A 26396-nucleotide genomic window follows, 5' to 3' on the forward strand; every position below is an offset into this window, starting at 1 on the left:
GCATTCTATCCCAGTATCCCTGAACTTCTAAGTGAGTTTTAAAAATTTGCATACAGTAAGGCTTACATTTTGTTCTGTGAAGGTGTAGGTTTTGAAGTTCTCCAACTCTGTTATTCATCTTCAGTATTGTGTTGGCTACCCCAGGTTCTTTGCCTTTCCATATACATTTTTAAATTAATGTTTTGATATCTTAAAAATATCTTACTGGGGTTTTATTGGAAATGCATTACATTCATAGACACAGATGGAAGGAATTGACATATTAATAGAATACCTCTCCAATTATTTAGATCTTCTTGGATTTTCTTATATTGTTTTGTACTTTCAACATATTGTTTCTATCCACATTTTGTCAGATTTACACACCCGTGTACTTATTTTGTGGGGCTGGGGTGGGGGAAGGTTGTTACTATAAATGGTGGGGTTTTTTTTGAAATTTCAAAGTGAAATTGTTAATTGATGTTATATAGGAAAGGAATTTAGTATATTGCCCTTGCATTATTTATTGACTTTATAATTTCTTTTCCGGAAGCTTAATTATTTATTTTTATATTCTTTCAGCTTTTAAATAAATATAGTGTTATAAATTCTTTTTAAGTCTGCTTTTGCTAGATCCCTAATGTTTTGAGGAATGGTCTTTTCATTTTAATTCAATTCACAAAGATATATCAAAATTTCTTTTGAGGTTTCTTCTTTGTGCTGTTAATTATTTGACAGTATATTGCTTAATTTCTAAATATTTGGAGATTGTTCTGCTTTTTTTAGTTAATTGAATTGTAGTTTAATTCCATTGTGGTTTCAAAATATATTTTGTATGATATTTTTAAAAATTTGTGAAAGTGTGCTTTATGCCCCAGAATGGGATCTATCTTAATTAATGTTCCATGTGAACCTGAGAAGATTATGTTTTGTGTTCTTGTTAAATGTAATATTGTATAAATGTTAATTAGGCTAAGATGATTGATAAGGCTGTTAAGGTCATCTGTATTCTTACTGATTTCTGCCTGTCTGATCTATCAGTTACTGACAGAGAGGTGTTAAGTCCCCAACAATGATAATGTATTTGATTATTTACTCTTTCAGTTCTATCAGTGTTGCCTCTTTTTCTTAGGTGCAGTGATGATTAAGTTTAGGTGTCAATTTGACTGGATTAAGGGATACCTTGAGAGCTCATGTCATAAAATATTATATCTGAGTATGTCTGGGTGTTTCTGGAAGATATTTTTTTGAATCAATAGACTGAACAACAAAGATCTGCCCTCACCCAATGTGAATCAACACCACGAAGCCACTGAGCACACAGAATGAAAAGACAAAGGAAGGGCAAATTTACTTGTTTTTTCTGGACCTGGAATACTCTTCTTTCTTGTCCTTGGACATCAGAACTCCAGGTTCTCCTGCCTTTGGACTCTAGGACTTGCACTAGTGAACCTCCAGGTTCTCAGACCTTTGGCCTCAAACTGAGAGTTACTACAATCAGTTTCCCTCCTTCTAGAATCTTTGGAATTGGATGAGCCACATGCTACTGGCTTTTCTGTTTGTCCAGCTTACAGATGGTCTACCATGGGACTTCTCAGCCTCCATAATCCTATGAACAAATCCTCATAGTAAATCCCCTCCCATCTGCTTCCCTGTCTGTCTGTCTGTCTATCTATCTATCTATCTATCTATCTATCTATCTATCTATCTATCTATCTATCTATCTATCTGTCATCTATCCATTCTATTGGTTCTATTTCTCTGAAGAACCATCTGGTAGGTGCATACACACTTAGGTTGTGATGTCTTGGAAAATAAGTCTCTTAATGATTAAGTAATGACCCTCTTTGTCCCCAGTAATCTTTCGTATTCTAAAGTCAGCCTTGTCTGAAATAAATGTAACCAGACTTGCTTTCTTTTGATTAGAATTAACATGGTATATATTTCTCCTTTCTTTTTCTTTTAACTTACCTGTGGTTGCATTTAAAGTAGGTTTTTTCTTTTGTTTTGTTTTGTTTTTTGAGATGGAATCTCACTGTAGTTGGCATGGGCTGGAGTGCAATGGCATGATCTTGGCTTGCTACAACTTCCGCCTCCCAAGTTCCAGCAATTCTCCTGTCTCAGCCTCCCAAGTGGCTGAGATTACAGGCACCCACCACCACACATGCCTGGCTAATTTTTGTATTTTTAGTAAAGATGGGGTTTCACCATGTTGGCCAGGCTGCTCTTGAACTCCTGACCTCAGGTGATCCACCTTTGCCTTCCATAATGCTGAGATTACCAGTGTGAGCCACCGTGCCCGGCCTAAAGTAGATTTTTATAGACAACATATAATTGGGTCTTGTTTTATCTAATCTGACAATATCTTCCCTTCCTTGTTGTTTTTAGACCATTCACATTAGTAATAGTTACTCATATATTTAAACTTACATGTGACATGTTCTTAACTGTTTTCTATGATGTTTGTTCTTTTGTCCTTGTTTTCTACTCATTTTCTGTGTTTTGTGGTTTTAATTGAACAGTTTATATCATTTAATTTCATCTGTTCTATTAACATGGTATTTATACATTCTTACAAAATTATAATTTATAATATACAATATATATGCATTTTATAATATATAAATATGTGTTATGTATATAATTTGCTAATCTTAGTCCACTTTCAAATATCACTGTACCACTTCACATGTAGTCATGTAGTGTAAGCATCTCAGAGTATTCTCCATTCTTCCATCATTTATGATACTGTCATTCATTTCACATGACTTATTCTATAACCACCCAACACTTTACTATTATTACTTCAAAATGCTATCATTTAGATTAATGATAAAAAAGTAAATATATATAAATATATGATTTACCTCCACATAAGTCCTCTTAAAAGCTGTTTCTTTATGCAGAGTCATGTCTCTGTCCTGTCATTTTCCTTCAGCCTGAAGAACTTTTTTTTTTTTTTTTTGAGACGGAGTCTTGCTCTGTCGCCCAGGCTGGAGTGCAGTGGCGCAATCTCGGCTCACTGCAAGCTCTGCCTCCCGGGTTTATGCCATTCTCTTGCCTCAGCCTCCCGAGCAGCTGGGACTACAGGCGCCCGCCATCTCGCCCGGCTAGTTTTTTGTATTTTTTAGTAGAGACGGGGTTTCACCGTGTAGGCCAGGATGGTCTCGATCTCCTGACCTGGTGATCCACCCGTTTCGGCCTCCCAAAGTGCTGGGATTACAGGCTTGAGTCACCGCGCCCGGCCCAGCCTGAAGAACTTTTTAAAAAATTTCTCTGCAAGGAACATGAGCTGATAGCAAATTCTCTTAGTCTTTGTTTGCCTAAATATTTATTTCTCCTACGTTTTGCACAATAGTTTTTCTGGATATAGAATTCTAAATTAATCATTTTTAAAAATTTTTAAATATTTTGCTCCATTCTATTTTTGATTGTGTGCTTTATAATAAAGAGACCATTACAGTTGTTATCCCTGTTCTTCTATAGTTCAAGTGGTTTTATTTCCCTTCTGTCTTCCTTCAACATTTTCTCTTTGTATTTTGCATTCTACAGTATGAATATGATACACCTAAGCATGTCAGTATTTTGTTTGCTTTGGGTAGCTTGGTTCTTACCTTGAGTGATGTTCTTTGAGCTTCCTGGATCTTTGGTTTACTGGAGATTATTAATTTTGAATAGACTTGGCCATTATTACTTCAAATATTCATTCTGCCATGTTGTCTTTTCCTTTTTCTTCTGGTATTCCAATAACATATAGTTATACCTTTTGATGTTTTTCTACAGTTCTTGTATGTTCTGTCCTGATATTTCATCCTTTTAACTCTGCCTTTAAGATTAGAAAGTGTCTATTTACTTATTTTTAAGTTCAATGGTTCTTTTCCCCTTCTTTTCTCAGTTAAGTCTATTGATGAACACACAAAAAACAGTCATTTCTGTTACTGTATTTTTGATTTGTAGTATATACTTTTGATTCTTAAAATGTTCTCTCTCTGCTTGCATTATGCAATGCAATGGTTTATTTTTGCATTATCACTCTTAACATGTAGTTATTTTAAATGTCCTACCTGATAATTTCAACATATGTATCATATTTGAGTCTTCTTGTGTGATGATGACACTTTCTCTTAAAAGTGCTTTTTCTTGCCTTTTGGCATGCTTTGTAACTTTTTGTAGAAAGCCAAATGTTGTAATAAGTAAAAGGAACTGAGGTAAAAAAGGCCTTTGGTGAGAGAATTTGTATTGATCTGGCTAAGGAGAGGGCTATCTTTAATGATTGTTGTAACTATAGGTACAGCTTCCAATTCCTCTAGTGCCCTTGTGTTTTTCTCAGCGCTTGATGTTTAGCCTTTTGGATCCATCAGGAAGTGTAGCTTTTCTAAATGTAATGTGTTGCTTTTATACTGGAGCCCTGCTGATGCTGGTAGGGTGCAGGGTGAGGGAACATTCTATAGTCTAATGATTGAATCTCAGCCTTTTAGTAGGTCTGTGTCTCTGGCTTGAGATGGTCACAATTGTTTCTCCAGTGGCATGGCCTTCTCCCGCTTTCCCCAGCAATGCACCACTTTCCACCCATTCTCTCCTTTCTTCTTTTGCTGCAGAGTTTGCAATGTATTCATTGGAATTTCAGAATCTGGTTGACTATGTTACTTTCCCCCCTTAGAAGAGACAAGAAAGCTGAAGAGGGCTTGAGTGGGAGGGAATTTCTTTCTTTTGCTAGAAAAAGGCTTGCGAATTGAACTTTGGCAAAGTACGTTTCTCTGGAGGGTAACCTTTTTTTTCTTTTTTTTTTTTTTAATGGAGAAGGGGGTCTGGGAGAGTTTGACAGTAGTTACTTTCTTCTCCCCCTGTCAGAGCCAAATAGGGTCCCTGAAAGGAAAACCCATGTAAGTAAGGGGGTCTAAGATTGTATCCCCCAGGAGCTTCTCATTTTCATGCTAGTCCACAGTCTCCAGCAATTCCTCCAAGTCTAAAGTGCCATATTAGTTCATTTAAGTGCCCTCATTAATTTATCAGTGGCTTTTCCTCCAAGTTAGAAGATATCAATTGTTACATTTCTGTAGATGCATCTGTCTCTCCAGATTTCAGGGTGTTATTTCGCCCTGCAATTTCGGTTTTCTTGTAGGTCAAATAAAAGTTACTGGGTTGGAGTTCATCCAGCTTTTTCTTATTAGAAGAGAATGTTAACTTCTAAGTACTTCACATGTTGGAGTTAAATAAATATACATAGAAAAATTAATATAGTAATTACAGGGAATACTTGATTATATTGGCAAATCTGAAAGGGCACATTTAATTATAAAATAATATTATCAATTAAGTCTAGTATTTAATAATTGAGCAAATCTTAGTTTTATCTTCTAATTAAAAATAATGATAAGTACTTATTTCACAATATTGCTGTAAGACCTAAATGACACAATAGCTATAAAATGTCTCATGTAATATCTGGCAAACAGAGTCAATTATTTCCCTTTACCTCCTATATCTCATAAGAAGTGGAACTGGACCGATTTTACAATATAAAGCTTAGAAATTTCTGTGGATTAATATGTTTCCAATGTTAGTAATGTCTGTCATGAGTATTCCAACAAAAATCAGGTATTTATCATTATTATTACTTTAATTATAACATACCTTTACTGTGTTAGGTGCTTTGTAGTATGAGTAGAAATATGATAACATCAAACACAAAGGAAATTATATCTGTGAAGGCACCAAAGGTCACTTTGTCATGAGCAATCACAGGATGATTATATTTTGTATTTATGAAAATGTTCAATATGTTGAGCATGAATAATTAATTTAAATAGTTTGTATAAATATAATTTCTTACCCAATTGAAATCAAATTACTTGAATAGTATATTGGTAGATTTAAAACATTAAGACATCCTTGAATTAGAAAACCTTGTGTTCTTTTTTTCTTTATGCTGCAACTTAACTTCGATATAAAGTCATAGATTCCAAAGACATAATTTTGCAGGACTAGTCCAATTAAGTCAGAAATTTGGCAACCTGGAAAAAGACAATAAACTCACGATTTGATGCCAAGTTACGTAATACATTTAGTTTGGGGAACATGGGAAGTGTTTTCTCCTTATTATCTCCCTAACCTTTGCCTACCCCTACCCCCAATATCAACTTATTTTAACCCAAACTGGCCAGCTGCAGTTTTTAAAACAAATATTTAGAAAGCATCTATGATGAAGAAACTTGATATCTATTTGTCACATGAGTAAGATGATCAAACCAGATATGCAGCATCTTTACTTATGAAAAACTCAGCATTCTCACTGAAAAAAGTTAATGATTTATAAGGCGCAGACCATTCCTTCTTATGCCTTAGAAATTGCACTGATAACATTTTTTGAACTTAAGCTCTGTGGAAAATTGAGATGATATGTCCTTTCAGATATATGCCTATGATCTGAGTTATCACAAAAATACAAATTTGTTTAGTTAATTCTCTCTGTGTGTGTGTGTGTGTGTGTGTGTGTTTATATATGTTGTGTGAGGGTATGAGGTTATGTTTGAGATAGGGTTGATCCTAGTAAAAGAGAAATTTAAAATATTTAATTCAAAAATCAAGAATTTTTTTCGATTATATCTTCCTTTTAGATCATCATCCCCCAGCCCTAAACTCACGAAGCCACAAGACTTTTCCTTTGGATTCTAATGTGCTTGAATATAATCTCAATGAAATAACATTGTCTCTCTGGACTCCACTTCCAAAGAGATTAAATAAAGTGGTGGCAGTTTTCTAGGCAATTCATTCCAGTTACGAAAGTCTACTCTTCCATGATTGAGTGATTTAGTTAAGTCTGTAATATATAAAATTTTCATCTAAATATATTTTGAATCTCAAGATAAACTTTGAGTTTAAATATACATATTTCTAGATAAATTTTATATGAAAATATTACCAAATAAACAGTATTATAGAAAAAATGTAGTGGAAAATATATTTATTTATAATTTATAATTATAAATGCAGATATTTAATTTCATATTTTACATTTATTTTTTAAATTATTTTAATTTTTTAATTAATATGCAATTTTATTTTAAATTGAGTAAATTTTTTCAGAATGTGTATTTTTTTAAGTTTCCTGATGACAGCTGTGCTTAGTGGCTCATGCCTGTAATCCCAGCATTTTGGGAGGCCGAGGCAGGAGGATCACTTGGACCTAGGAGTTTCAGAGCAGCTTAAGCAACATAGGGAGACCCTGCCTCTAAAATCATTTAAAAAAATTAGCCAGGCATGGCGACATGTGTCTCTAGTCCCAGCTACTCATGAAGCTGAGGTGGGAGGATCATTTGAGCCTGGGACGTCAAGGTTGCAGTGAGCAGTGATCATGCTACTGCACTCCAGCCTGGGCAACACAGCAAGCAAGACCTGTTCTCAAAAAATGCACATATTAAATAATAAATTTTCCTCATAAAAACATTATTAAAAGTAATTAGAAGAAATCAGAAAATATTGAATGTAAAAAATGGAACGTACCCTTATGAGTATGTATATACATGTATTTTTATTTATTGATTTATCTATATATGTACATGGTGCATACATATATAGACATACCTATGCATGTATATTTCCAGATATATTCATGTACACATGTGTACTTGAATATACTAATATACATGTACATATATTTTACATGTATTTAATATATACTATGAAATAGGCATAATAAAAATGTAAGCATGTTGCTTTTCACACTGGTCCCTTCACTGACAAATACATGGATCTTTTTCTATGACTAGGACTAAAGGCCCTGAATCATCATTTCTAAGGGCTGCACAATATTTCGCTAAGTGGACATACTTACCATTTTTAATATGTAGTCTCCTATGGTTGGGTGTTTAGTTTTTACACTATTGTTTCCTACTAAAATGAACACTTCAGTGGATATTTTACTAATTGCCTATTCTATAGCTGTATAACTATTCCCTTAGGATAAACCTTTAATAGTTAGAATTCCTAGACTTCATGGTATTTTCATTTATAATGCTTAAAAATCATACCAATGTTACTCAAACAAAGGTGCAGATCATTCAATTTTAGACTCTTCATTTTATGCAAACATGTTTATTGAAATGTTTGAACTTTAAAATGTTTCAATTTGAATGTCATTGCCACACAGTTTGAACACAAATGCTCATTTTGTAAAAAAAAAAAAAAAGTAAACTGTAGAATCTTGATATACATATACTTTTATATATAAATTCCTGAAATCTTAAATTACATTTATAATATATTTTACCTCATATTAAGTATAAATAGCAATATCCTATAGGACTTCTCAAATACTCATTGCATATACAACAACAGTGGTACTTTAGGTTGTGGCTGCTGAGCAGTCAGCTAGGTTCACTCTCCAGCTCTGAGATTTTGCATCTCACAGTTTGACAGTAAAGCATTTCAATCCTGGGTATAAATAAAATTATAGATTGCTGATTCTCATGGATATTTGGGATCACTCTAAAATCCATAAATATTAAGTCTGGGAATGCTACAACCCACAGAATTTACAATTATTTTCTCCTTATGTAACTTATCAAAATAGAAAAATATTCAGTCAAACTGTCATTTAAATATCTTTAAAATGACTTTATTTTTGAAGATTTTTGTGTAGAGATAAAGATGGGGATTTTCAAATTACTAAAAAAAAAGGTTTCAGATGTAGACTCGAAGAATCCTGCAATATCCAAAATTATAGAGTACTAAAAACATTTAATTATAATAAAAACTTCCCTGACTTCACAGACTTTTAATAAGAAACATCGTGTTTTCTCATTTAATTCCGTTGTAAAAACCTCAGCATCCTGAATCATAAAAACAGAACTATATTTCATAAAGGTTACATTTGTTTTCACTTCTGGAAAAGAATTAAATCAATAAGTTATATTTGGAAGAACAAAACTTGGATCATCTATTCCACTGGGTGAAGAAAAGGAAGAGACCGCAAGGTAAAACTAGATGTTAACAGACTAATGATCATTTTTTAATAACAGGAGGACCTTTCTGTGAAAAAATACCAATATATATTTTTTTCATTGCCGTCTTCTCTTTCAGCTAACCTTTGAATGAGAGAAACTTCTGCTGATGTCAAATGACCACAAGGATACTAACAACTGGACTTGGAGCCTGTCGGCCGCTGTTGGATATATCTCCTTTACCAAGCCGGCTTTCTTCACTACTGCCGCTGACCTTGCAAACAGCTCCGACAAAGGTCGGAATGGATTCATTGATCAGCTAGACCGAGCATATGACAGTCTGTGCCTTAATTGAATCCCAAAAGGGGGCAGACTGGGTTTTTATTACAGAGGCCAGCCGATAGCACTCATTAAAAGCTCCACAGACTGTGTGGTTTACTAATTAGTTTATTATACAGACACCTTGACGATGGGCAAAGTTGTCATTTTGCCCTTTATCGCACAGGGGATGTTGTTAAAAGTTTAATCAGCTAACACTGACCAAGTTAGCTTGGCAGGCTGTGGATGGTCATTACTGAGGTCACCCCTGCTGTAGCAATTCTGACAGGGTCACAGCATGAACTTACAATAAAGAGAGTGTTACATAAGGTAAGAGCGCACCTGAAAGGGACCCCAGAAAAGAGACGTGCTCTGCGGGGAGTATGAAACAGATGGGCTCTTAGGACAAGTGAATCCTTTTAAAGTTTATCTTCGCCTGCCCTGTTTAACATATGCTTTCTTAAAAAGATGAGGCATACAACAATCGTTTTGATATGTTCATCAGAAATAAGATTGGGAACAGGTTTTTCATTTTGGCCAAATATTAGGGCCACCTGATAAAAATTACTCTCCTGTGTTTTATCGAAACTTCACATAGTTCCAGAGAAATAGACGAGATTATTTTGGCCTGTTTAAACTTGCTCTAGATAGAGCAAAGAAACAGTTACAGGCTATTCTTCTTCTTATTTCTACTCAGAAAATGATTTTGAGCACTAGTCAAACCAATAAAAAATTACCTAGTTTACCAACGTTGTCCCATTTATGACAGGGATTCTTTTTTCCTAATGGGCTACTTTTTAGAATGTATGGTCTCGAAGAAAGATTTTCTTCGTGTCTAAGTGAGGTTATGTAGTGAGTGAAGTATAGATAATTTCACTTTATGTATTTGAAAAAGAATCAGTAGATGAATGTAACACTATAGTTAAAATTTTTGAGAAATTCAAAATATATTCATAAATAAAATACTTATCTGTGTCCACGTTTTGACTGCCATTCGGTGATCTCAATAGATTTAGTCATACAGTCGATCAATTCAGTTGTTAAGCTAGCCCAAATAACATTTTTTCAATCCATGATTTTGATTTTCTGGACAGAATTTTAGTACAATTGTACTTTACAACATTTATGCATTTTGATATTGGATTTTTGCTCTAATGGGTGATCTACTAAGGTCAGATTACAAATTTAGAAAGATGCCTCTTAGAAAGAGGTATCTGCAATCTTTCTCTGTGTTGCCCTAGAATATTCAACTCTCTGTAAATCTGCATAAATCTAAAGCTTAGACACACGTTATACAATATAGAAATTGTGCTAATCCAGAACTGATCATTTGAAATTGATGCTTTTACTAGTGTGTGTGTGTATATATATACACGTGTATATATACATATGTATATGTATATCTGTCTATCAATCAATTATCCTATCTATCTGAAAATTACCTAAAGACTTTTTGACAGTAAATACATGCAGGTTAAATGAAATAAGAATTTGCTCAAACTATGTATTTATTTTTGAAATAGCAAAGTTTTATTTTGACTATGTCATGATAAAGAATATGCAACCCTGAACATCATTATTTACCCTGGAGATTAAAATATATTTTAATATATTTGAGATCATATTGAAGGTTTTATGAAAAGTGAAGAAATACTCTGCATTGCATTCAAACTGCAGCAGACATTTTAGTAAGCAGTGTGTATTTTCCAAATTGGAACTGATCCAGGAATCTAAGCCTAATATTGAGGCTAACTGTAGGGTTTGTTAAAAGGAGGCACCTTCAGGGGTTCACACTGGTGGTTTTGAGGAAGCTTCCCGTGAAGACAGATTGTGCCCTCAAGCCCACACAGGAAAATGCTTCATCATTAACTCACTTTGGAAAAAAAATAAACTATTTTAACAGTGGGATTTAAAAGGTACAGCTATTGTGTATATTTTCTCCCATATATCATCAAGAAAATTATGAAAAAAATTTAGTAAGTTACCTGAAATCTCATTTTCTTCAAAAGCATCTTGACAGTCAATGCTATTTCAAACACTTCACTGACTTTATGTGATATAAAGGACTGACAAATTTAACTATTAAACATAAAAGCTTTTGTACCTCATAAAACAATTTAAAAGAAGTGAAAAGTAAATTATAGACTGTGAAAAGATGTTGGCAATACACACATCTTACAAAGGCTCAATATCAAGAATGCAAAAGCAATGCCTATAAATTATTAAGATAAGAGAAAAATACTAATGAAATAATGCACAGAGGACAATTGAAATATATCTACTAGAAACAAAAATATATGGAACCAAAAATATAGGTGTATTAGACATATTCAAACTTATTTCTGATCAGGAAAATGCAAAACAAGACCATACATTTTGATTGGCAAAAAATATAAATTCTGAAAATCCCAAAGATAAAAGACAAAGTAGACACAAACAAGCTCATATTTTCACAACACTTTTGAAAAAGTTTTGGCATGACATGTAATTGAACATTTACATAGCCTTCATTCCAGCAACCATTCTCTTAGGTACGTAGCCCATAGAGCTTTTTAACATGTGTGCATCAGGAGACATGCACAAGGTTGACAGGGTGAATCCATGGTTGCTTATTTTTTAGCCATAATGAAATAAGCCAACCAACAAATGGATACACAAATAAAAGTAGGCTGTATATAGCCAATTATTTAAATATAAAAAGAAATATTTTGTTTAATTTGTGTATGTTTTAAGAAAAGAAGCTAGAATTAAAAAAATGCACAAGCTACAACTAAGGAGATACTAAAAATCAGAGTACAAACTAATGCTGGAGCTTCCTGGGTGGGGATGAAGAATTTCGATCTTACTAATCTGGGCATTTGGTTTTAATGTCCACTCAGAGACAGATCAGCCAAGAAGTTAGAATGGATAATGCCGCATAAATCTATTACCTTCAAAGTGTTATGGCTTCAGTTAGAAAATGAACCAATATCTCAGGTAGATGTTAAAGAGAAATGTGAAAGTTCTGGATGAAGAAAAGATTTTCCTCCTTCTCCTGTGAGGCTTAACCACTATCCCGATGCTTAAGACAGTTTGAGATCTTCATTATCTGTATTTGAATTAGGAATTCTGGAAATTTCTAAGCCAAAAATTAACATCATAAAAGGATTAGGTCAGCAGTAGTTCTATTAGGTTGGTATAAAAGTAATTTTGGGCTTGACATTAAAAGTAGTGGTAAAAATTGCAATCACTTTTGCACCAAGACAACAGAAGCAAATTCAATACTTATTTGGAAAATACTCCTCAAAAGCCTGAGTTTTTTTCTTCCCCAAATAAAAAAATCAAGCCTCATTAAAATAAATTTATTGTTGTATAATTACAAACACGCATATATAAACATATACATTTAACTAGGATAGAGAAACTTTTGACATGGAACAAAATAGAAAAAGATTAAAAGCACAATTTGATGTTGTAAAATGAGGATAATTAAAAATATACCTTATTCATTTTAACTGTATAAAATGTAGTCATTTTAATTATAATTAAAATGAAAATATTAAAGAAAATACAATTTGAGTAAAGTACATAAAATGAAATTAATAATGGAGAGAGATAGCAAAAACTATAGAAATAAAGAATATATTTCAGCTTTTAAATTATCAGGTTAAATGAAAATGCAATTAAACAGATGACCTTACCCAGCCAAAGAAGGTTGGTGAACTAGAAGTACATTAAATAGATGACAGCTCAGAAACTACATAAATAAAATAGAAGAAAATATATCAAGAAATCAGAGCAACCAGAAGCAAGAGGTCCAGCAGATACTTAAGTGTAATTCAAATAAAAGAGAAAATAAAATAGTGAATTATTTGAAGTAATGATGGATGTCAAAGACATAACTATAAGACTGAATATAAAATGAGATTACCCAAAAGGAGAGACGAAAATTTTGTTTACTCAGATTGTTTTAAAAATTTTTAAATACACCAATGAAACACATTTTTGAGTACAAAAGGTTTGATATTCCAGATGCAGTCAAGCAAACCCAATGTAATGAGTTTCTTTCTTTATTTGTTAAATATTTATCTCTCACATACAATGCAAGCAGTGTAAGAGCAGAATTTTTTGTTTCTGTTCACTTCTGTCCATTGTTTACATAAAAGATTATAAAACAAAATAGACAATATTTTAATAATGATTTAAAAATTCATTATTGAAATAAAGAAATACACTGAAGAAAAGAAAATATAGTCAATCTATATAATTCTATGCCTATTAAATTATCATATTAAAAAAAGCTAAATCTATTCTGAGACTAGTAGAGATTGAATTTTACTCACATTTTTATTTCTAGATAATTCTTATGAATATATTTTAGGAAGAAATTATGTAATGGAAACAATATGAACAAGTTAGTTAATTTAGAAAATATTTGGGTAAATCTAAATTGTAAATTTTATAAACTAATATTAATACTTGGTTATAAAAACAAAGTAAATTGAAATAGTAGCACAAATATTATATACGAATAAGTAATTGTGGGGGGCTCAAAAAAGTCTAAGTGTCTTGCCTCATTAAGGAAGATTTTAAAGGGATTGTTTCACTTTAGGCTAGAATATATAACTTTCAAATCACTAGAGGGATGAAAGGAGTGTGGTGGTGGTGGTGAGAAAAACTTAATCACTCCAATAAAAACAAGAGTGAATAAAAGTTTTAAAAATTCAAAACAGCACACAAAATATTAGAAATAAATTCACATAAACCAGTCACTACTGTAAACTAAATGTATCATTTAGAAATGAAAGATGACACAAGCAAAATGGCAGATAAGGAAGATCCAAGTCTCAGTTTTCCCATGGAAATATCAAACACTACTAGGAGCTAGGAGAAAATAACCTTACAGGAATCTGAGAGGGAGTCAAAATCTACAGCAACTATGGGAATGCCCAATTAAGAAAAAGCCATATTCTAAATGGGAGGAAATCTCATGGTGTTTTTACCGGCCCTGTCTCACTCCCTCTCCAGAGGGGTTAAAGCTATAGAGAAGTGGAGTTTTTTGTTTGTTTGTTTTTTGTTTTGTGTGTGTGTAATTCAGCTCATCTATTTTATAATAATTATTAAAAGTTCTTCAGTTGTAAAACAAAATATACTGGATGAAAATTTGAGCCCACTTGCAAAAAAAAATGCCAATAATATTTAACATTGAGTAAACATAAAATGTGATATATAATTGCCTCTTAGAATCAGGTAGTGAAGTCTAAGAAGAGTGATGAAGATGTCTGATTGGAAGAACTAATTGTTGGTGAGGTTGTTACTGCCTGATGGGTTTAGAGGGACATTCACACAGGTGGGTGACCTAGCACGGGCACCAGAGCATGATAAACGCGAGAATGTTGTCATTGGACGTGTGTCAATGCAGTTGTGTCGATGTATCTGAGCACGGGATGCCAGAGTCTGAGTCAGGTGAGGATGGCATGCACACTAATGGGAAGCAGCCTGGCATGGGGTTTTGAAGCCCTAGTTGGGTAAAGGAGAGGAGGACAATGTTTCTGTGTGGAAAATCCAAGCCAAGGATGAGAAGGCAGCTCCCTTGCATAGGGATGCTGTGTGTTGTGGGTTGTAAGAGCCTGGTTAGGGTGAGAAGGGTGTCTAAGCTGGGAGGAGGGTGATATGATGTAGAGTGTCAGGTGGAATGAGAGTGCCACTGTGGAGTCCAAGCCTGGAATAGGGTATTAGAGCTCAATCAAGGTGATGGCCTGGTGGAGAGCCTAAAAGGAAAGGCCAACCTGATTGAAGTGGAGGGAGCATACACAAGGGACAACAGCCTAGCACAGGATGTTAGACCACCAACAGAGTTGTAGGGCCTCCACATATGGCTATTGCACAGTGGAGAGTGTTGGACCAGATGGGGGTGAGGAGAGCACCACATGGGGTACTATGCTACATGTAAAAGTTCACAGGGGAGAACAGGGTATCCACACTGGGACAGTGATGAGTTCATTCAGGCAGTTGACTCATATACGTAAATATATTAAAGATGGTTGAAGTGAGGTTTCTCACCGGGAAGAGAGTTACAAATAAGAAAAGGGAGAAAATGAAAATAAACACTATGGAATTGGATTGGAATGGTAATGTAAGTGTGAAATTATGGTTTTCAGTAGGTATGAATAGATATAAAAATAATACAGATGTAAAGGTGTGTGTGTACAAATATGATTATATGTTTTCTAACTGTCCACAGAGAGTGACTGGAGCAGGAATACCTCTAACAATGCGTGTAGGCAATACCAGACCTTGTTTTTCAAGTACAATTCTCCATTTTCTGCTTAAAGGAACCAGACCTCCTTGGATCAATTGCAAATTGCAAGCCTAGGAAACAGAAAGTTAAAGGTGAACTAGGATCACCTTACTGTGCCAGAAAATAAGAAAGTGGTAAAAAATTATGGGAAAATATTGAAAGGACACAGGGACCAGCCTGAAAGAGCTCTCCTTGCCAAAAACTAGGGCAATTTGAGGATTAGCATAAATAATGACAGCATGGAATTATAACCCAGCAAACAGCCATTAGTCTGCGTTGATATAATACACTGATGAAAAAGTGAGACTTTGAAGCATCAATCCAAGAGTCAAACAGAACCTTGTCAAATATTAACAGAAAATATTAATTTGGCCATGGTTGCTATATTCCAAATAGACAGGGGTAGTTCAAAATGTAAAATAGATTAATGCCATTTACCACATGTATAGATCAATATAGAAAACAATATAAATGTTGTGACTGTTAACAGATTTGATAAAATGCGAGATTTACTTTTTTAATGAAAATAATTCTCAATATAAAAGTGTAAATAGTTAACTCATATAAACCAAAGTGAGACGAGCTTCCTAACTGGTCTCTTCCATCTAGCCTTGAATGCTCACCCTGCCTCTGCTGGCAATTTCTATTTTTCACATAAGCTAACATTATTTATTTAAAATGTAAATCAAATCAGTTTTTCATTTTCTTAATCTCTTGTAGATGCTCATGAACTATACATGAAAATGAAACGATAAAATACAAAACTGTCAAACATTTGGCCAAAAGCAGGAGGTTATCTTCAATGACGTTTGAGTAAGGAAGGATTTCATGAACATGACCAAAAACTCATTAAGTCATGCTTGATTGATCACAAGGATTCAGCCTCTGAAACTAGGCAAGGGAGCCTCCTGATGGTCCTGGAGACTGTGCACAGTGGTCTCCACAGTCACCATGTGGAGATCAGAGTTTCCAGCCATACCTCGGAGTTTTCTGACATGCCCCTGAATTTTTCCTGGAGAATGAATTGTGATAGCATGCTTTTCACTGTCTTACTATTCAGGAATTTCCCTCTCTCTTGTTTCTCAGCGGAATGCAAGCATGGCTGTTAATAACTTTGTAGAAAATGCCTCTCTCTCAATTAAAACAACAATGATTCCCTTAGATCACCTGCCCTTTGATTGTGTAAAGCCTTCAAAGGTTTGTATCCCTGGGTGATTAATGAGAGGAAAGAAAAGAATAAAAAAAGGACTACATAGAGCTATTCATCCCAGTTAAAGTAAAAGTTGGAGTTTAAAACACAGGAAATAAAGCTTAAATTCTGTCAGTTATGTCAATAATATCACAGAAGCAAAAATAAAGGTAATGGAAAGGAAGGGCATATTGTAAAACATATGGACAGAAAAAGAGATATGTACAGAGTAAACAGTCATGTGGGTCACTTAATAGGTTATTAGGCTGAAAACCATGTAGCATTTTTGCAACTTTAAATGGAAATTAATTTGCTTGATTAAGTAGATAGAATTCAATGAATTCTTATCCCTAAACTTTTGTTTCACACAAAGTTGCAATGTGGAATTATTTTAATTGATATTCAGAATATTATAAACCTAAAGATTCAATTGTTTAAAGTAATAAAACATTATTTTCTGTATAATTTGCAAAGGGATTTCACTGGCATCTCATTAAATCCTCCTACCAACCTAAGGTAGGCAGAAATTTTAATCATCATTCTGAGATATGAAAATTTAGTTTCAGCAACTCAACTTGGATTACTATCCTTATAATAATCCTTATGTCTATATTATCATTATTTAACCTGTTGGCAATTGTCTTTCTTTTATATGACTTCATAGTGTTTGTTACATGAAAGGATCTTAATACAAAAATTGACATGCACCCTGATGAATCAGATTAATTCAATCTAACACACCTTAACCATAAAATAAGCCCATCTTATCATGACATAGTTTTCCTTCCTGGTATTAAGCTTCAAGTCTAATTATATCTGTCTAAAAGTACTTGGATCCATTTATTTTAAATGAATCATCTGACAAAAAAGTACTTAGAGAAAGACTAGGAAGATGAAACAATAATTGGAATTAGAAGTAAATATAAGTGAAGGAAGAGGATGTTCTAATTTCTTAGAGGAAATCTAAAAGAAAGTTGTAAAAAGAAATGAGAATAGAGTATGAAAAAAAAAAAGAATAAATAGGCTGGTCTGAAAGTAGTGAGTTACTTCAAATGACTATTCAAAAACATTAACAGATTTTCTTGTCATACTCTCCTCTCTTCTCACAACCGCACTTGACTAGTCTTTAAAAAAAAAAAACAAAAAAAAAAGGAATACTCAGTAGTATTAAATGTTGCAAAAAAAAATCAAAGGAAGAGAAAGCTGGAACATGACATATATATTATTTAAGATCATGTGAAGAAGATAGGCAAGGGCCAAACAGCAAATGTTCACATAAGACACATTAAAGATTTTGGTTTGTAGCCACTTTATTGAGGCATACAATATGTTCCATTACCTGCACCCATTTAAAGTATACATTTCAAAGAGTTTTGGCAAGTATATATAAACCTGAACATTAAGGATTTTGAAATTAAATCAAAAGAGTAATGAGAAACTATCAGGGTTAGTAAATAAAGGTTAGTGGAGGCCTCTGAGAAATAAATTAGTGAGGTTTGAAAATAAGTAGGTTATAATCACCATGAATGTCTTCAAGAAACTTTCTTTAGAGGAGTGCTTAATCATGATGTATGGCCTAATAGAACAAATACTTGAAATGATAGCTGGCAATGTTTTCCAAGAGTTCTTTGTTGTTATTAAAAGCTATTTTTTTTCTTTTTGCATTAGTTTTCATTATGAAGGGGGTTTACACAAAGTCATTAAAAAGGTAAATCTAAGCATACTTCTATTTATTTTTAAAATTTTTGTGGTACATAACAGTTGTACCTCAGTTATGCAGTATGTGAAATAGTTTGATGCAAGTATACTATGTATAATAATAAAGTCTGAGGAATTAGAATACCCATCACCTCAAACATTGAGAATTTCTTGTGTTGGGAACATTTCAAATCCACTCTTCTAGATTCTTTAAAATGTACAATCATTGTTAACTATACTCGCCACATTGTGCTTTCACACACTAGATCTTATTCCTACTAACTACTTTTGTACCCATTAGCCAATCTCTATATGCCCCTCCCACTACCCTTCTGAGTCTCTCTAACCATCATTCTACTGTCTACCTCCATGAGATCAAGTTTTTTAGCTCCCATATAGGAGTGAATACATGTGATATTTGTCCTTCTGTGTCTGGCTTATTTCACTTAACATAATGTTCTCCAGTTCCACTCACTTTGTTGCAAATGACAAGATTTCATTTTTCAATATGATTCTGTGTATGTACCACATTTTCTTTATCCATTTATTCAGTTGATTCATATCTTGGCTATTGTAAATAGCGCTGCAATAAACATAGAAGTGCAGATATCGCATTGATATACTCATTTCCTTCCTTTTTAATATATACCCAGTAGTGGGATTGCAGGACAACATGGTATTTATATTTTTGGCTCTTTGAGGAACCTCCATACTGTGTAATATTTACCATAGTATCTATCTATGATATCTGATAAAATGTAAATATCTGTATGAATTTACATTTTCACCAGCAGGGTATGAGTGTTCATCTTTCTCTGCCTCCTCACCAGCGTGTCTAGTTTTTTTTTTTTTTTGATAAAAACCATTTTTCACTGTGTTGATATAATATTTCATTGTGATTTTGATTTCTATTTCTTTGTTAATCAATGATGTTGAGCACATTTTCATATATCTGTTCCATATACCTGTTTCATGTACTTTTTCACTGTGTCTTTTTTTGAAAAATGTTTATTCAGATCTTTTGCCTATTTTTAAAATTGGGTTATTATATTTTTTCCTTTTCTTTGAGTTCCTTATATTTTCTGGTTATTAATCCCTTGAATGATGGTTATTTTGCAAGTATTTTCTCCTATTCTGTGGGGTCTCTCTTTACTTTGTTGATTGTTTCCTTTGCTGTTCAGAAGCTTTTTAACTTGTAATCTGGTTTGTCTATCACGCTTTTGTTGCCTGTGCTTTTGGGGTACTACTGATGAAATATTTTCCCAGATCAATTACCTGGAGAGTTTCCCCAATGTTTTCTAAAAGAAGTTTAGAAAACTAAACTACTAAAAGTAGTTTCATAGTCTGAGGTCTTAGGTTTAAATCTTTAATCCATTTTGACTTTTTTATATATAGCAAGAGACAAGTGTCTAGTTTCATTCTTTTGCTTATGGATATCCAATGTTCCCAGCACCATTTATTAAGGAGACTGTCCTTTCACCAATGTATGTTCTTGGAACCTGCATCAAAAATGAGTTCACTACGAAAACATGAATTTATTTCTGTGTTCTCTATTCTATCCCATTGGTTTATGCGTCTATTTCTATTCCAGTGCCATGCTGTTTTGGTTACAATAGCTCTATAATATAACATGAAGTCAGGAAATGTGATTCCTCCAGTTTTGCTCTTTTTGCTCAAGATGGCTTTAGCTATGTTGGGTCTTCTGTGATTCCATATAAATTTTAGAATTATTTTTTCTATTTTTTAAATGTCATTGATATTTTGAGAGATTGCATTGAACGTGTAGATTGCTTTTGGTGGTATGTGCATTTTAACAATACTGATTACTCTAATACATTAACACACTTTCTATTTCTTGTGACCTCTTCAATTTCTTTCATCAGTGTTTTATAGTTTTCATTGTAGAGATATTTCACTTCTCAGGTTGACATTATTCCTAGGTATTTTATTTCTAGCTATTTTAAATAAAATTACTTTCTTGATTTTTCAGATTGCTCACTGTTGGCATATAGAAATGTTATTTATTATTGTAAGTTGATTTTGTATCCTGCAACATTACTGAATTTAATAGTTCTAATTTTCAGTGAAAAATTTAGCTTTTTTCAAATATAAGATCATATTGTCTACAAAGAAAAATAATTTTACTTCTTCCTTTCCAATTTGGATGCCCTTTATTTATTCCTCTCATGTAATTGTTTTAGTAAGGAATTCCAGTAGGATATTAAATAACAGTAGTGAAAGTGGGCATTCTTCCCTAGTTCCAAAGTTTTCCAAAAAAATGAAAAAAGACTTTCAGTTTTTCCTCATTCGGTATTATACTAGCTGTGAGAATATCAAATACAGTTTTTATTGCGTTGAGGTATGTTCCCTGTTTGGCAGGTTTCTTATCATGAATGGATGCTGAATTTTATCGAGAGCTTTTTCAGTATCAATTGAAAGGATCATATGGTTTTGTTCTTCATTCTGCTGATATGATATATGACACTGATTGATTTGCATGTGCTGAACCCTCCTTGCATTCCTGGGGTAAGTTCTACCAGGTCATAATGAGTGATCCTCTTAAGGTGTTGAATTCAGTTTGTTGAGAATTTTTACATCAATTTTTATCAGATGAAAAACTATATTGACCTATAGTTTTATTTTTGTGATGTTTCTTTGTCTGGTTTTGGTATCTGGGTAATACTAGCTTCAGAGTGTTCTTGGAAGTATCTCTTTTCTAATTTTTTTTGTAATAGGTTAAGTAGGATTGGTGTTAGTTTTTCTTTAATTAATTGGTAAAATTCAACAGTGAAGCCACTGGGTCCAGGGCTTATTTATGCTGAGAAACTTTTTTTATTACAGCTTCTATGTCATTATTTGTTATTGATATGTTCGGCTTTAGGATGTCTTCGGTTCAATTTTGGTAGGTTGAATATGTCTGGGACTGTATTCATTTCTCCTCGGTATTCCAATTTATTGGCAGATAGTTGCTCATGGTAGTCTCTACTTATCCTTTGAATTTCTGCTGTATCAGTTGTAATGTCTTCTTCTTCGTCTCTGATTTTACTTATCGAGGTCTTCTCTCCTTTTTTTATTAATTAAAAATTAATAAATTAATCCTTAATTAATCTTGCTAAAGTTTTGTTGATCATGTTTATCTTTTAGAAAAATCAACTTTTCATTCAATTTATCTTCTGTATGTTTTAATTTCAATTTAATTTATTTCAACTCTAATTTGTATTATTTATTTCCTTCTACAAATTTTAGGTTTGATTTGCTTTTGCTTTTCTAGTTTTTAAAGATGCATCATTAGGTTAAGTTTTTCTAATGTTTTAATGTAGGTGTTTATTGTTATACATTTCCCTCTTAATACTACTTTCACTATAGCCTATAGGTTTTAGTGTGTTGTGTTTTCCTTTTGTTTCAAGACATTTTTAAATTTCTTAATTTCTTCATTGACTCACTGGTCATTTAGGAACATACTAATTAATTTTCAGGTGTTTGTATAGTTTCCATAGCTCTTCTTCTTATTGATTTCTAGTTTTATTCCATTGTAGTCAGAGAAGATACTTTATATTATTTCAATTATTTTGAATTATTTAAGACTTGTTTTGGGACCTAACATACGATCTATCCTTGGACATGATCCATGTACTGAGAAGAAGAATAAATTCTGCAGTTGTTGAATAAAATCTTCTGGAAATATCTATTTAGGTCCATTTGGTCTGTAGTGAAAATTAAGTCTGATGTTTCTTTGTTGATTTTCTGTGTGGACGATTTATTTGGTGCTGAAGATGAGGGGCTGAAGTCTCCAACTGTTATTGTTTTGGGATCTACCCCTCTCTAGTTTTAATACTTTTTGCTTTATGTATCTGTGTGTTCCAGTGTTGCATGCATGTATATTTATAATTGTTACATCTTCTTGCTAAATTGATGCCTTTATCATTATATAATGACTTTCTTTGTCTCTTTTCATAGTTTTTGTTTTTACATCTATTTTATCCAAATAGATGATATGATAGTTTATGTCTATTTTATTCCTGCTCTGTTTTGGTTTATATAGATAGATATTCCTGCTCTGTTTTGGTTTATATAGATAGATATTCCTGCTCTGTTTTGGTTTATGTAATAGATAGTTTGTATCTATTTTATTCCTGCTTTGTTATGGTTTATATAATAGATAGTGTATATTTTATTCCTGTTCTGTTTTGATTTGCATTTCCATGGGATATCCTTTTCTATTCTTTTGTTTTCAGTCTATATGTGTCTTTATAGGTGAAGTGTGTGTCTTGTAGGCACCAGATCACTGGGTCTTATATTTTGATCCATTCAGTCACCCTATGTCTTTTGATTGGAGAGTTTAGTTCATTTGTATTCAATGTTATTAATGAAAAGTAAGAACTTATTACTTCCATTTTGTTACTTGTTTTCTAGTTGTTTTATGGTCCTCTCTTTTTCCCTCCTTCCTCCCTCCCTCCCTCCCTCCCTTCCTCCCTTCCTTCTTTCTTCCTGCCTTCCTGTCTTTCTACCTTCCTACCTGCCTGCCTTCTTCCTTTTTCTGAAAGTGATTTTTTCTGATGGTGTTATTTTTTTTTTTTTCTTTTTTTGAGACAGAGTCTTGTTCTGTCACACAGACTGGAGTGCAGTGGTATAATCTCAGCCCACTGCAACCTCTGCCTCCCAGGTTCAAGTGATTTTCCTGCCTTAGCCTCCCAAGTAGCTAGGACTGTAGGTGCATGCCACTATGCCTGGCTAATTTTTTGTACTTTTAGCAGAGACAAGGTTTTACCATGTTGGCCAGGCTGGTCTCGAATTCTTGACCTCAAGTGAAGCACCCACCTTGGTCTCCCAAAGTGCTGGGATTAAAGGAATGAGCTACCGGGCCTGGCTTGCTGATATGTTTTAATTTTTTGCTTTATATTTCCTATGTGTCTGTTGTAGCTTTTTTGATTTGAAGTTACCATTCAACTTGCAAATAACACCTTTTAATCCATTATTTTAAAATGATGAAAATGTAACTCTGATTGCAAAAACAAGAGAAAACTAACAAACTCTATAACATTCCATTTTTAAACATTTTGTTGTTTTTATTTATATCTTTACTATCTCATAAAACATTGTTGTAGTTATTTTTGATAGGTTCATTTTTAATCTTCCTACTCAAGATATGAATAATTTACACACCACTGTTACAAAGTTATAATATTCTGTATTTGTCTGTGTACCCACTGTTACCAGTGAGTTTTGTACCTTCACATGATTTCTTATTGTGTGTTAATGTCATTTTCTTTCAAATTGAAGCACTCTCTTCATCATTTCTTGTGGAACAGGTCTGATGTTTGCAAAATCTCCTAGCTTTTATGTATTTATTTATTTATTTCGGTCTTGGAAAGTCTTCATTTCTCCCTCATGTTTGAAGAATATTATTGTTAAATACAATATTCTAGAATAAAAGACATTTGTTTCACTTTCATTGCCTTAAATATATCATGCCACTCTCCCCTGGCCTGGAAGGTTTCCACCGAGAAATCTACTGCCAGATGTACTGGAGCTCCTCTATATGTTATTATTCTCTTTGCCCTTTTTACTTTTTAGGTCCTTTCTTTATCTTTAAGCTTTGGGAATTTAATTATTAAATATCTTGAGGTATTATTAGTGTTAAATCTGCTTGATGTTCTATAAACTTCTTGTACCTGAATATTGAGAGCTTTCTCTGGGCTTGGATAGCATTTATTATCTGTTTGAATAAACTTTCTGTGCCAGTCTATCAACCTCCTCTTTAAGGCCACTGACTCTTAAATTTGCCCTTTTAAGGTTGTTTTCTAGATTCTAGTTGTACTTCATTAATTTGTATTCTTTTGTCTTTTAACTCCTCCTGCTGTGTATTTTAAAATAGCCTGTCTTCATCCTCACTCTTTCTTCTGCTTGATCAGTTCTGCTAGTGAGAGACTTTAGTGAATTCTTCATTATGTCATTGCATTTTTCAGCTCTAGTATCTCTGCTTCATTCTTTTTAATTATTTTAATCTCTTCCTTCAATTCTCCTATAGAATTCTGAATTCCTTCTCTGTATTAGCTACCATCTGAGCTTCCTCAAAACAACTATTTTAATTCTCTGTCTGAAAGGTCACATATCTCTGCAAATCTGGAATTAGTCACTGGTGGTTTATTTAGTTCATTTAGTGAGGTTATGTTTTCCCAGATGGTATTGATGCTTATGGATGTTCATCAATGTCTGGTCATTGAAGACTTAGATATGTCTCCTAGTCTTCTCAGTCTGGGCTTGTTTGCATCTGTCTTTCTTGGGAAGCCTTTGCAAGTAGTCAAAGGGAATTAAGTGTTATGATCTAAGTCTTTGGTCACTACAGTTCTATATGCATTACAGGACACCCCAAGCCCAGTCATGTTTGACTCTTGCAGACTTGTAGTAATATGACTTCATGTTCTTGTGTAAGAGCTGGGAGAATTCCCTGGATTACCTGGAAGAGTTTCTTGTTCTCTTCGCTCACATTTCCCCAAACAAAGTCCCTGTTTCCATGCTGAGCTGCCAGGAGTTGGAGGGAGAGTGACATAAACACTCCCATAGCCACCACTGCTGGGACTATGCTGGGTCACACCTGAAGCCAGCATGATACTCACACAAGGCATGTAGTGACTATTTCCTAGATACTGCTGATGTTTATTCAAGGCCCAAGGGCTCTTTAGTCAGCCACTTGTGAATCCTGCCAGGCCTGAGACACTGTTCAGGTAAGTAGGGCCTTCTGGACCAGGAAGGATCTAGAAATTCCCCCACAGAACCCTGGAACTGGAGACCTTGGGAATCTGTTAGATGCTATATTTTATTGTGGCTAAGCAGGTACCTAAGTTGCCAGAAAGTCCATTTTACTTCTCCTTCTTTCCTCAAGGAGAAGGAATTTTCCTTGTGACCATCATAGCTGGGAATGTGCTGGATCATACCTGAAGCCAGCATGGTGCGTACTGGGTCTTGCCCAAGGCCCATTGTTACTACTGCCTGGCTACCACTGGTTTATTAAGCGCCCAAGGGATTTTTGGTCAGCATGTGGTGAATTCTGCTAGAAATGGGTCCTTCCCTTCGGGGCAGTAGTTTCTCTCTGGCCCAGAGTGGGTCTAGAAATGTGTGGCAGGAACTATGGCCCAGAATAGAAGCTTCAGGCCTCTGCTTGGTGTTTTATCCTACTGTGGCTGGGCTGGTATCCAAGTTGCAGCACCAAGTCTTCTTTACTCTTCCTTCTTTTCCCAGAGCTGCCAGACGTACTGCCTGGAGTTGGAGGAGGGATGATACAAGCACTGCTCCCTTGGCCACTCAAGCTAGTATCTCACTGGGTTGTGTCCACCACAAATCCACTGGCTTGGAGCCCAGCACAGCACCAGGTCTTGCCCAGTAGTTGCAGCTCCCTGGCTTAAAGCGCCCTGGGGTTCTATTTTGAGGCTTAAATAAACTAAATAGGACTCCAGAGCACTTTAGGCCATGGTGGTGAGTCTAGCCAGAACTTAGTTTCTGACCGCTGGGATGGATGATTCCCCTCTGGCTAAGGCCAGTTTAAATGTTCCCTCAGTGGGCACCAACTGAATCTTCCCTGTGTTGCTTTCCACCAAGACAGGGAAGCACTGAGTTCCAGTGTAAAAAAAAAATACACTTTCTCTCCCCCAAGCATAGGGATACTTTGTCCACACCATACTGCCCTGCCAGAGGATGGGGGAGAGGTGCTGTACACAATTTAAGATGATCAAATTATCCTTCCTACACTATTCAGTGTCTTTTTCCTTGATATAATGTTAAAACCAGATACTGTGCTTACTCCCCTGATTTTTGGTTATTATAAAATTGCGTCCTCGTGTGGATGGTTGTTCAGCTTGATGTTCCTGTGCAGGGAATGTTCTCTGGGCGGGGCTCTAGTCAGCCATCTTGTTCCAACTACTCTTCGCCAGTATTTTTTCAAAGCTTCACAAGTGAGTGGAGTGTCTGACTTACAAGTTCTTCATTATCTTAA

The sequence above is a fragment of the Colobus angolensis genome, unplaced genomic scaffold, assembly GCF_000951035.1.
Source record: "Colobus angolensis palliatus isolate OR3802 unplaced genomic scaffold, Cang.pa_1.0 Scaffold11, whole genome shotgun sequence".
In the NCBI taxonomy this organism is placed as follows: domain Eukaryota; kingdom Metazoa; phylum Chordata; class Mammalia; order Primates; family Cercopithecidae; genus Colobus; species Colobus angolensis.